Here is a 12420-nt window from a genome sequence, read left to right as displayed (position 1 = left end):
ATCTATTGTGTACAGTCTGTCAAATAAGATTTAAACCAAGAGCAAACAAGATAGTAGCTGAAATCCCAATTTCACGAAGCCTAAAAATCAACACCTGATGAACTAGATTATCAAACACTGAGAAATATCTAGCAAGAACATTATGTACCTTGTACTACTGTCAAACCCTCATCAGATAGTGTCCAAACTGGATAACAGAGCCTCAGTACTAAAATGTCAATGAAAACCAAATTGGCGTTAGTCTAATACTGAGTGTTCATCAATAAAATCAGTTAATTGTTTCAAAACTGCAATCTCAATTAGAAATGTGAATCGTAACCGGAATCGGTTCGGTTCCGGTTCCGATTCAAATCGTGCATTTTTTTTCGTCCAGCCCGATCATTTTTTTTTTTTTATCGGCTGCGCCCGATCCGATAAACAAAAAACCCACCCCGACCCTTTAAAACCACTCTCTTAGCCTCCACCACCCTCCCGACCCCCTCCAAAAACATTTTAAAATTACCTGGTGGTCCAGCGGGGGCCCCGGGAGTGTTCTCTCGAGCTCGGGCTGTCGGCTGATAAACAAAAAACCCACCCTGACCCTTTAAAACCGCTCACTTAGCCTCCACCACCCTCCCGACCCACCCAAAAATATTTTAAAATTACCTGGTGGTCCAGTGGGCCCCGGGAGCGATCTCCCGCTCTCGGGCCATCGGCTGCCACTAATAAAAATGGCGCCGATGGCCCTTTGCCCTTACCATGTGACAGGGTAACCGTGCCATTGGCCGGCCCCTGTCACATGGTAGGAGCACTGGATGGCCGGCGCCATCTTTAAAAATGGCGTGGGCCATCCAGTGGACAGCGGCGCCATCTTTAAAAATGGCACGGGCCATCCAGTGGACAGCCGGCACCATCTTTAAAAATGGCGCCGTACGTCCAGTGCTCCTACCATGTGACAGGGGCCGGCCAATGGCATGGTTACCCTGTCACATGGTAAGGGCAAAGGGCCATCGGCGCCATTTTTATTAGTGGCAGCTGACAGCCCGAGAGTGGGAGATCGCTTCCGAGGTCCACTGGACCACCAGGTAATTTTAAAACGTTTTTGAGGGGGTCGGGAGGGTGGTGGAGGCTAAGGGAGCGGTTTTAAAGGGTCGGGTGGGTTTTTTGTTTATCGGCCGACAGCGCCGGCCATCCAGTGCTCCTACCATGTGACAGGGGCCAGCCAATGGCACGGTTACCCTCTCACATGGTAAGGGCAAAGGGCCATCGGCGCCATTTTTATTAGTGGCAGCCGATGGCCCGAGAGTGGGAGATCGCTCCCGGGACCCCCCCTGGACCACCAGGTAATTTAAAAACATTTTTTGGGGGGGGGGTCGGGAGGGTGGTGGAGGCTAAGGGAGCGGTTTTAAAGGGTCGGGGTGGGTTTTTAGGTTGTGTCCTAACTCCCGTTAGTGTGCACTAACCCAATTAATGATTTTTTTCACGATAAATCGGTGGAATTTCTATTGTATCACACTCTTTAACGATTAATGACGATTTAAAAAGTATCGGACAATATTTTAAATCGTCAAAAAACGATTCACATCCCTAATGTCAATTACTTCTGAAAGAAAAGTGAGGGATGAAACTGGATGATAATTAGCTAATAAATTTGGATCAGCTGTAGGTTTTTTTTAAGACTGGACAGACAGAGGCACTTTTTAGTGCAGTTGGTAGAATCCCATCATGAAGCGAACAATTCACAATTGAGGTAACAAAGGCGCCGATGTCATCTCTAATTATTTTTAATTGTGCAGCTGAACAAGGATATAGTGGACGGGAAGAATTATTCATTTTACAGATATGAATTACTTCCATACATTCAACAGGAAAAACATGATCCCATTTTACCCCATCAGTCTTGTTCTGTTATGCTAAAGTAAAAAATGAATCAGATTTGAAATGACTGCATAGCCCCTCAATTTTCTTTAAAAAGTAACCTGCATAATCATCACAAGACTTCAGTTTACCAGTTGCCTGTACTGACTGATTAGTAGGTTTCTGTACATTCCAAAATAATTCGCAAGAATTATTATGCGATGCACATATCCTATAAGAATAATAGGATTCTTGGCCCCATTAACCAAAAATCTATATGAATCTAAGAAGAATCATATTGCTCCTTTAAATTCAAAGATTGAGTTTTCCACCAACGATGTTCCAGTCTGCAATGATTATTTGGCAAATTTTAGATACTTGTAAACCAAGGTACTTGTTTTGAACAAGGAGGAATAGACATGGGTCTTAAAGGAGCCAATTCCTCAATGGCAGACTGAAGGCTCATATTCCAAACATCTACTAATGTAACTAAATCATCTGTACAGGGGTTAGTAAGAAGAGGCCCAAAATGTTCTTTAAAGCTCTCAACCTCGGTATACCTCTTTCACTTGAATCGACCATTTAGCTAGACTTAGCTCTAATACAGACTGAGAGGGTTCATGAAGCAATGCCTGCACATGCTCAGTAGAGCAAAAGCTCTCTGAGCTTAGAGAAAAGTGTGCATTCGGTGCAGGTGGATGACATGTCATGGTTATTGTTAATTCATCCTGCCATCTACGGAGAACACCACTTTTTTTGCTCTTAGCAGAAAGAAAATCATTATTATCCCCAGACAGAATGTTTAGGAGGGGAACATTTGTCAAAGGTTTAATTGGAATCCACATAGTTTTTCTCTTTGAAAATGTCTTCCCAGGTGGAGACCCTGGGTTTTTTTTTTACACTCGTTTATCCATAGGGAACCATTTTGAAAATTGCTCCCTCCCCCCCCCCCCCCCCCCCCCAATGAATATGGCTAGAAGCAGCTTCCTCACATTGTATTGACAAAGGTATTTCTCTTTAGTACTCTTGTAGGATAAAAACTGAGGAGGACACTCTTGAGAGCGTGTATCATACCATTGATAAGATCATTCTTTCCGCTTGGAACATGATTGGAAAAACAAAACGTGTCATTTTATGCCCTTTACTTTTTCTTACTCTTCTCCACAAATGCACTTGCAGAATCCTTTTACCTCTGGCAGTTTTGATGATCTTACACATCTTGTTTTGGCTAATATCCTAGGTCAGGTAATCTTGTTAGTCGATGCCATTTTTCATTTTACAAAATAGTATAAACAGGACCTTTCCATTGTGTACAGTGCTCTAGGAGTTGCAGTGGTCCTAGAGGAAACTGGATCCTGTGCAGATCGTGATACAGTTCCTAGGCTGGGCCAATAAAATATCTGAAGACAATGTTATGCATGACCTTCTGAGATCATAAAAGTACCTTCTTTGGATGTGACCTATGTGATCTTGAAAGCAACAGCAGCATCTTTAAAGTCTTATATTGGTTCAACGGAAAGTTTCACAACCTGCAAAGAATCCAGGCTGTATGCATCAATCATTTGTCATCTGAAACAGGAAAGGATTAGTCCACCTTAAACGAAATGACTCATCAGTTTCCCACAATTGCATTTTTGAGCACTTATGCAAAACAAGACTTATTTATTTTGACAGGATGGTACAATATATACAGAAAAGATTAAATATGTATTGGCAGTTACAATTATATTCTGGTTGTGAGTAAATACAGCAAATCTAAGAACAAATGGAAAATATTTTAAAAATTGCTAAAATAAATTCCACTTTCCCAAACCATTTACCTTATCTATGCTTCAGAGCAATTCTACTCATTCAATCATTCAAAATCAATGAAATGCTTAAAAGTGACATTGATTAGAAGTTGAATAGCTATCACAATATGAAATACAATTTTCATTATGCCTGGTTTAGGTTTTGCAATGCATTTCAAGAACTTGGTCATTGGTATTGGAGATTATCAGTTTGAATACTGGAGAAACCTGAAGACAACAGGGTTTAAATCTCCTTTCCACTCTATACATAAAGGTCTGGATTTTGGCCTAGGCAACATAAGCATATGCCTAGGGTGTGAAATTCTGAAGGCACACAAAAAGTGGGACCAGCCCCTTACTCCTTCTTCCTTGGTCCACTGCTTGCCATAATCTTAAATTTGGCCCTGCCAATACTGTGACCTTAAGCAAGTCAAGTTGCATCTCTAGGGTTAAAATTAGATAAAGATTATGAAGAAAAGACTCTGTGGTCACATGAGCTATCTTGTACAGTGCTGAGTATGTCAATGGCATTATTTAAGACATATTATTATTGTTCAATATGATCAAATTATAGTACGTGAGAGAAGGAATCCTGAAATGTAAGAAGCAAACTTGTATGACAGCTAAAGTGATGGGTCAAAGGAACTGAAGCAAATCCTGCTAAACTGTAGCATGTATTAGAGCAAACTGGCAGGCAAAATAACAGCAAATCAGCAGGGCCTGATGGTATTTATCCCAGAGTTCTGATGGAACTCAAATATGAAAATGCAGATCTGGTCCTGTTAATCTGTAGCGCAGAACTGAGTGAACAGTGCTGTGTTGTCTTGCTATATCGACCGTACTGTCCACTTCGTGGGCCACATAGAGAAGATTCATCCGACTGGGACAACATTCATCCTTTCAGATGGAGAAGGCAAACGTGACAGTTGAGCTTGGTGAACCTCTAGAAGAAGAGATTTCTGAAGTCATTGAAGTAGTGGGAAGAGTTACACCCAAAGCAACTATTCTGGGGATGTCATAGAGAAGAGTGCTTTTGATCTTGGACTTTATAAGGAAGCTTTGAAGGCGATTCATGAAGTTCCTCAGTGCTATCCATTTGGGGCTGTGGGAAGTGATTGACTTTCTGCTGATATTCTTTATCTCAATCTCTGAATATTGTAGAAAATTTTACTAAATAAGAATGGATCTGGAATGTCTGTTTGGAATCTATCAACCCCTTAGGATCCTGCCAGGGACTTGTGACCTGACTTGGCCATTGTTGGAAACAGGATACTTGACTTGAGGGACCTTTGGTCTGACCCAGTAAGTCTTATGTTGTGTTCTTATGTACCTGCCAGTGAACATGAAGACTGGCGGGTAATTAATGTAATGCCAATTTTTAAAAAGTTACAGACCAGTGCCTGGCAAAGTGGTAGAAACTATAGTTAAGAAGCAGAATTACATATGGAAAGGCATGCCTTATCAATCTTTGAAGGTGTCAATAAAGATATGGATTAAGGGTGAGACGGTTGATATAATGTATCTGGATTTTCAGAAGGCATTTGATAAAGGAAATTAAAAGTCATAGGATAAAAGGCAATGCCCTTTTATGGATTGGTAACTAGTTAAAAGATAGGAAACAAAATAGGTATAGTTTTCCCAATGGAGAGAAGTGAATAGTGATTGTGTCTCGGGGGATCTGTACTGGGACCAGTATGGTTTAACATATTCATAAAGAGGATAATTTTATAAAACAGCCCATGGAAAGTACATGTGGATGTCAGCTCTAATTTTCAAAGCAGACATGCAAGTCCGCTTTGAAAATTAGTGAGCGTAGACAGAACCCTGTGTGGCCTATAAATGTATACACATGCGTTTACGGGTGTACTTTCAAAAATCCCAGGTAAATGCATGCAAATGGTTTCCCCATCCCGACTCCGTTCCCAGGAATGCCACTTTCAAGTACATGTAAAATCACTTCCAAGTGCTCTTTTACGCATAGGGTTATTTCCAAAAAGCCCATTTTCTGTACATATGTAAATTCTGACCTGATTGCAAGGAATTGCAAGAAGACACATTATGAGACCGGGAAACTGGGTATCTAAATGGCAGATGAAATTTAATGTGGACAAATGCAAAACTGATGCAAATTTTGGAGGACATTGAAAACTTGGTTAATGGCACCTGGGGTGCAGTAATCTAGCCACGTTGTAACAGCTAAGGCAACGCAAAGGTTAGATGAAAGCAGTGGGGTCCTGAAAAAGCCATGTCTGTAAGGCTTTAAGCAGGGCTGGTGCTTCCATTAGGCAAACTAGAGCACCACAATTATGGGGCGAGAAAGTTCTACCAGCATGATACCCACAGGGGGAGGGGAGAGTCAATACTGCCAAAGAAGGGAGCGCTGTGCTGGAGTTGCCACCAATAGGTGAATTGGGGATGGGGGTTTCTACCTAGGGTGCCAAAAATTCATGCACCAGTCCTGGTTTTAAGGATAATTAAGATCACTTGTAAGATATTTATTTTTTTGTTTTATTGGATGGACTGTTATTTCAATGTATTGTAATTGAGTGTTTTTATTTTTGCACCTCTCTTTGGGCAATTTTTGGACTCTGGAAAGTGATAAATATCATTAAATAAATAGGGAAACCTAACTATGTCTGCACAATACTGGGTTCCATATTAGAAGTTACCACACAGGGGGGGGGGGGGGGGGGGGGGTCATCATAGACAATGCATTGAAATCTGCAGCTCATGTGTGGCAGGAGCCAAATAAGCAAATAGGATGCTAGGAATTACTCAGAAAGGAATAGAAAACAAAACTGGGACTATAATAATTCCTCTGTATCGATGCATGGTATGGCCCCTTCTTGTGCCATGTGTGCAATTCCGGTCAACTCATCTAAAAAAAAAGAAAATGGTAGAACTAGACAGTAAAGTTATATTGAAGTTGGAGTAAGAGTGTGGTGTGATGATTGCTGTTTATATCAGAGACTGCTAGAGAGAATGCCCAGGGTCCTGGAGAATAATCCCTCTGCCCCAATGGGAGACGTGATGTGTAATCCAGGGATACGCGATTGAGAGAAAATGGAAAAATATGTATTTTTATTCTGTAGATGCAACATTTCTATATCTGGGGAATGTGTATTTTGATATTTCTAAGGCCACCACTGGATTGGTTGGGGGGGAAATGGGGAGAGTGCTGAGGTCAAGTGGGCCTATCAGTGCTAATACATGCCAGTCCGAGGGGAGGTGGGATGTTCACCCTTCTCCCTCCTTCCCAGTCTGACTTCCTTACCTTTTACCACCAAGAAAGCAGGATCAGCTGGGGGTGGTGGTGCTGGGGGGGGGGGGGGGGGTCATCTACAATTTTTGCCCAGGGCACCATTTGCTCTAGAGCTGGCCCTGTTGCCAGAGGAATTCAGCTCCCAATCATCTGCAGAATTTCAAAGGAGCCAGGGACATCCGACAATGTCCCTGGAGAGGAAAGGAGTAAGAGGATAATAGTACCATTCACTGTACAGGCACTTGAAGAATCACAGATACTCTGCCATCCAGGTACGATCAAGGAAACGGAAGAGGTTGCAGAAGCTGTAAGACGCCTACTCGGGACATCTTGATTAAAGTATGAGAAACTGGGAACTGAAGTGCTTCATCTAGCCCAGTCCAGGTTATCACAGTCATTCACCATTTTAGGAAGAAGCTTCAAAACTGCCCATGAAATCTGAATGGGAAAAATCAGATGATACCAGCAGGACCGAGTCAGAGATTTCTTTGGAATGAGTTATATAATGGACTGCATTGAACAAGGATGTCAACATGATGAGACCAGCTATTAGTAAAGTTATGCTGGAACTAGTGCAAGAAGCCAGTCTATTACTGTATATATTAAAGACTGCTAGAGGATGCCCAGAGCCTTGGAGAATAATCTCCCCCGCCCCCCAACAGAATCCTGGAGAACCCACGGCTAATGGATTGTATGTGAAGTAAGGATTGCTAGAGCCCCAGGACTCTAGCAATCCTTTGGAATCCTAAAGAGGACCTCAGCCCAGAGATTACAACTGAATCCACGTTCACAGCTCCTGGGGGAGGGGGGGGGGGTGCGGTGCTGGTGGTGGTGGTGGAAGGATATATCACGCAACAGTAGTGGCTAGAATTAGGGATTAAGCAGTTTGTGGAGGGAGCTATGGTTTGTGGCCGAGGACCTGTTGCTGCAAAGGCTGGGCAGAGTTAATAGTGGGATAGAAAAATAGGGGGGGGGGGGGGGGGGGTGTAGGGGGTGTAGGGGAATCCCTGGACAGTTACAAATGAAAGCTCATGGCACCAGATACCAGGCCTGGTTCCTATTGAGCCGGAAGTATAAGGGGTAGATTTTAAAAGAAGCGTGCGCACGTCCATGTGCGTGAGCTTCCCGGCGCTCACACATGGATGCGCTGATTTTATAACGTGTGTGCCCTGGCACGCGCGTGTTACAAAATTGGAGGACCGTGCGGACATGCGCGCCACATTTTGTAATCCACGTGCGTATGTGCGGGCGGCGCTCACAAGGGGGGTAGACTTCCACAATTTTTGTGCGGCGACACATCCCGGCCTTCCCCAGTCCCCTCCCAGTCCGCTCCAATTAAGGAACAGACTGGGAGGGAACTTCCCTACCCCCCCCTACCTAACCTCCCTTCCCCTTTCCTCTCCTCCCCACCCCCCTAAACCCTTTTTTTTTTGTTCATCTTGTTTTGCAACTTACTTCAGCTCTCGAGCTGAAGTAAGTTGCGCACGCCGGCTGCTGGCCAGCGTGCGAGGCTCCAGGACAACGAACAATGGCGCTGTCCCGGCCCGCTGTCCTGGCCCGCCCAGAACACGCCCTCCCCCCCCGGCCCGTCCCTTGCAGGAAGGCCGGCACTTGTGCGCGTACCGGATTTTACGTGCGTGGCCGGGCCTTTTGGAAAATTGGCTCGGCCATGCGCATAAAGGCCGGATTTTACACGCACACCCTATTTAAAATCTACCCGTTTAGTAGCAGGTAGAAACTGTCCAGGTAAGAAAACAAAAAGCTGCCGTAAGAGTGGAGAAAGAGGAGGAGGAATGACTGTTAGCTCACACAATAGTGCGTTCTGGAGCACCAGAAGTCCACCGCAGTTTGGTTTTATACCTTTCTGTGCCTATGTAAATGTGACACCTGTAAGCTTGCACTAAAGTGTGTGTTATGTTTTGCTCTGAGGAACTATCCAGCAATGGGAGGTCCAATGTGATAAGGCATGGGGTTTGCAGGTGGGATAAAAAAAACTGTGGTAGGAGTCATGGGAAGGAGTCTAGCCTTGAAGTTTGTTTGGAAAGGTGCTCTGCAGCTGGTCCCGAGGAGTTCAGCACTGTGCGTTGGAGATTTTTGTGATCAGATGAAGGGGGGAAAAGTGACTCTCTTTCAGCAAAGGGCTACAGAGCAACTGGAATGAGTGAAGCCCCTAATCCAGGTGAACCCCATTCCTTTTTTGGGAAGTTTGAAGCCAGTGAGTGTTCGTAGATAAGAAGTTTTCTGTTCTTTAGGGGAAGAAAAAGGCTTCAGTGAAAACCTGAGAAGTTACCTGGACTATGCTCAGATAACATGAGGAAAGGAGTAATTGTGGTGAAAATGTCCAGTTTTTACGGTCTGAAAAAGCTGTGCCTTACCTTTCTCTGACGGTGAATGGACTGTGGATTTGGACTTGGGTTCTCACTTGGGAGTATTCCTCTTTTTCCTGCAATAAATTCATTTTTCAATTGGAACACAAATTTGGTATGGACTACGTTTTTTAGATCCCTTGGGCCTCCCCATAATTCAAATCTCTGCCTGATTTTCCAGTGCTCCAGTCCCTGAAAGGGGATTACATTAAAAAAATAAATAAATCTTCATTAAATAAGACCCTATATTCCTTTTTTTTGTGACCAGGATTGTTTGAACGCTGCAAGTTCCTAAAGGGCAAGGTTTTGAAAAAAAACCCCAATGTGAAGTAGTGATTGTAAAAATATTTTAATGCTACATTTCTGCCACCTTTTGTACATAGGTGGCCTGCGTTTGCATTGTGCATGCTCGTTCTTACTTAAGAGGTTGAGTTTTGTCTTTTCGAATGTGGACATCTTCCCAGAGAGAACAGTTTCCTCCTTTTGCGCGTTGCGGAACTTTCCTCTTTTCCCAGGGGTCTCTTCCAGTGCCGACTCTGCGCTGATTAAATGGGAGAGTCAAGTTCCTTCCACCACTCTTCCCTTCTCAATTATGCAAAATGCAATGGATATGATGAGCAAGTCAATCAGATGAGGGCCCTCCCTGTCCTTTTGCATTACGTTAATAAAAAATAGGTCTCAATGGTGTGATTAGCATGCTAACGTGATCTTGAGTTAACTACTGCAAGATTTTTGCATTCCTGAGTTGTTACGTGACTTCTGGGGGTCTCCTACCCACGTCCTTTCACATTGTCAGCTCTTCTGCCGAGTTTTTTTTAATGCAATGCAAACATATGAATTAAAGAATAGTGAGTTTTAATAATGAATCCATACGATCAAAATGTTTTTAATTTAACACCACAGTGGGGAAAAGGCAAATGTTTACTGAAGTACACAAGAAATGGACTTTAAAAAGACCTTTGATCAATTTTTTATGTACTCTGATGGAGGCTATATGACACTGGAGGCTTTTCTCTGGATGACTAAATTGTTAAATTCAGACAAAGAGAACAGTGCTTCTACCCTTCTCCAAGCTACTCAATTTGGTTTCCGTAAATCACATAGCACCGAAACCCTCCTCATCTCCCTCACTGACCACCTCAACATGGGCCTAGACAAAGGGCATTCCTTCCTGTTAGTGCTGCTAGACATCTCTGCAGCGTTCGATACAGTAAACCATTCCATCTTATTGAATCGTCTATCAGACATAGGGATAACAGGATCAGCCCTTAGATGGTTTGACTCATTTCTCAGCGATAGAGGCTATAGCGTCAAAGTCAATAATAAGGAATCCCCACGCATCAATTCACCACTAGGGGTTCCCCAGGGATCCTCTCTATCTCCCACCTCGTTCAATATCTACCTTCTTCCTCTCCTCCAATTACTCACGACTTTAAAACTGAAATATTACATCTACGCAGATGATGTACAAATCTTGATCCCCATAACCGAATCCCTTGCAAAATCTCTCAAACAATGGGACAATTATCTGCAAACGATTAACCTTCTCCTCACTGGCCTTAACCTGGTGCTTAATTCAGCCAAAACGGAACTCCTTATCATTTCTCCAGATAATGGCGACATCCACCAGCAGTCACTTCCTCACACGCTTATTACACAAGCAAGAGATCTGGGAGTTATAATCGATAGTCACCTGAGTTTAAAGAAGTTCATAAACCACACTACCAAGGATTGCTTCTATAAACTACAGGTGCTGAAAAGACTCAAACCTCTACTACACCACTACGACTTCAGATCTGTTCTCCAGGCCATTCTGTTCTCTAAACTAGATTACTGCCACGCCATTCTGCTAGGCCTCCCAGCTTCAACCACGAAACCCCTTTAGATGTTGCAGAATGCAGCCGCGAGAATCCTGACAAATACAAATCGGCGAGATCACATTACGCCTATCCTCAAAAATCTGCACTGGCTCCCAGTTAGCTTCAGAGTCCTTCACAAATCACTCACGATTATCCACAAAACCATTCACCACCAGGTCCCCCTTGACCTACAATTCCCGCTCAAACTTCACACCTCTGTCAGACCCATAAGGGAAGCTTATAAAGGATCTCTACATGCCCCTCCTAACAAAGCGGCACACTGGTCTTCTACCAGAGAACGGGCCTTTTCTACAGCGGGACCCTCCATCTGGAATGCCATACCCCCGGACCTCAGACAGGAATCCTGTCTTCTGACTTTCAAAAAAAAAACTTAAGACATGGTTATTCAGACAAGCCTTCCCATAATCAAAGCCGGCTTTCTGCTATGCCACAGATCAGATATAGGCCTCAAATACCTGCCTTCGTTATAGTTGTAATTAGTTACTGAGTTTCTCCCCCCCTTCTGCTTCTTCTTCCCAGTTACTTCCCCCTGTTTTATTGTAACTTTCGCTCCTGCCAGTTATGGTTAACGTTGTTTTCCTTTCTGTTCTTTGTAAACCGATTTGATATGATCTTTATCATGAAAGTTGGTACAGAAAAGTTTTAAATAAATAAATACCCTCTGACCTCAGAGCAGAACGCTTGATTTTATGGGTAGACAGAAATTCCTGGAAATCAGTGGAAGGTAGAGCATTGGGATCCTCAGAACCTCAGACTGATGAGAGGGAGCCCTGAAAAACTTCATGAAGAGTGATACCTGGTTTCTCTGCAGCTCGACATACTGCAGCAGTCCCCTTGGCTTTCGGAGGGAATAAGAAAAGCACCCCCACACCTCATGGCCCCATATCTCTCCACCGAAGCGCACTGTACTGTATCGGCCCGCTTGTCGGCAAGGCAAGGGGGTGGTCCCCATCCAAGGATTCGGAGGCCAGGGTGTTCTCCTTTTCCTTCCCCCTCCCCAGGGAAGCGCTAAGGTGAAAGGGGGCAGCTCCTCCTTCAGCCCTCTCTCTCAGGCAGCAGCTTCCTGTCAGACCCGCCCTCTTAAAGGTGCAGGGGTGGGTAAAGGTCTACAGTGTTCCAAAAGCCGCTGGCCCGCTCCTGCATCTTTGAGTGGGTAGGTCCAATGGGGTGAGTGACGCTTAGGAGAATGTGCTCTTGGGACATCAGAGCATGGCTGTCGTTTCAGCCAGGTACCCCCTTAGCAGGTGCCTTTATCTGTAAACCTCCAAAGACGTGGCTTACAGATA

Source organism: Rhinatrema bivittatum, chromosome 8 (genome assembly GCF_901001135.1).
Source record: "Rhinatrema bivittatum chromosome 8, aRhiBiv1.1, whole genome shotgun sequence".
NCBI lineage: Eukaryota > Metazoa > Chordata > Amphibia > Gymnophiona > Rhinatrematidae > Rhinatrema > Rhinatrema bivittatum.
Note: the sequence above shows the minus strand (reverse complement) of the source record.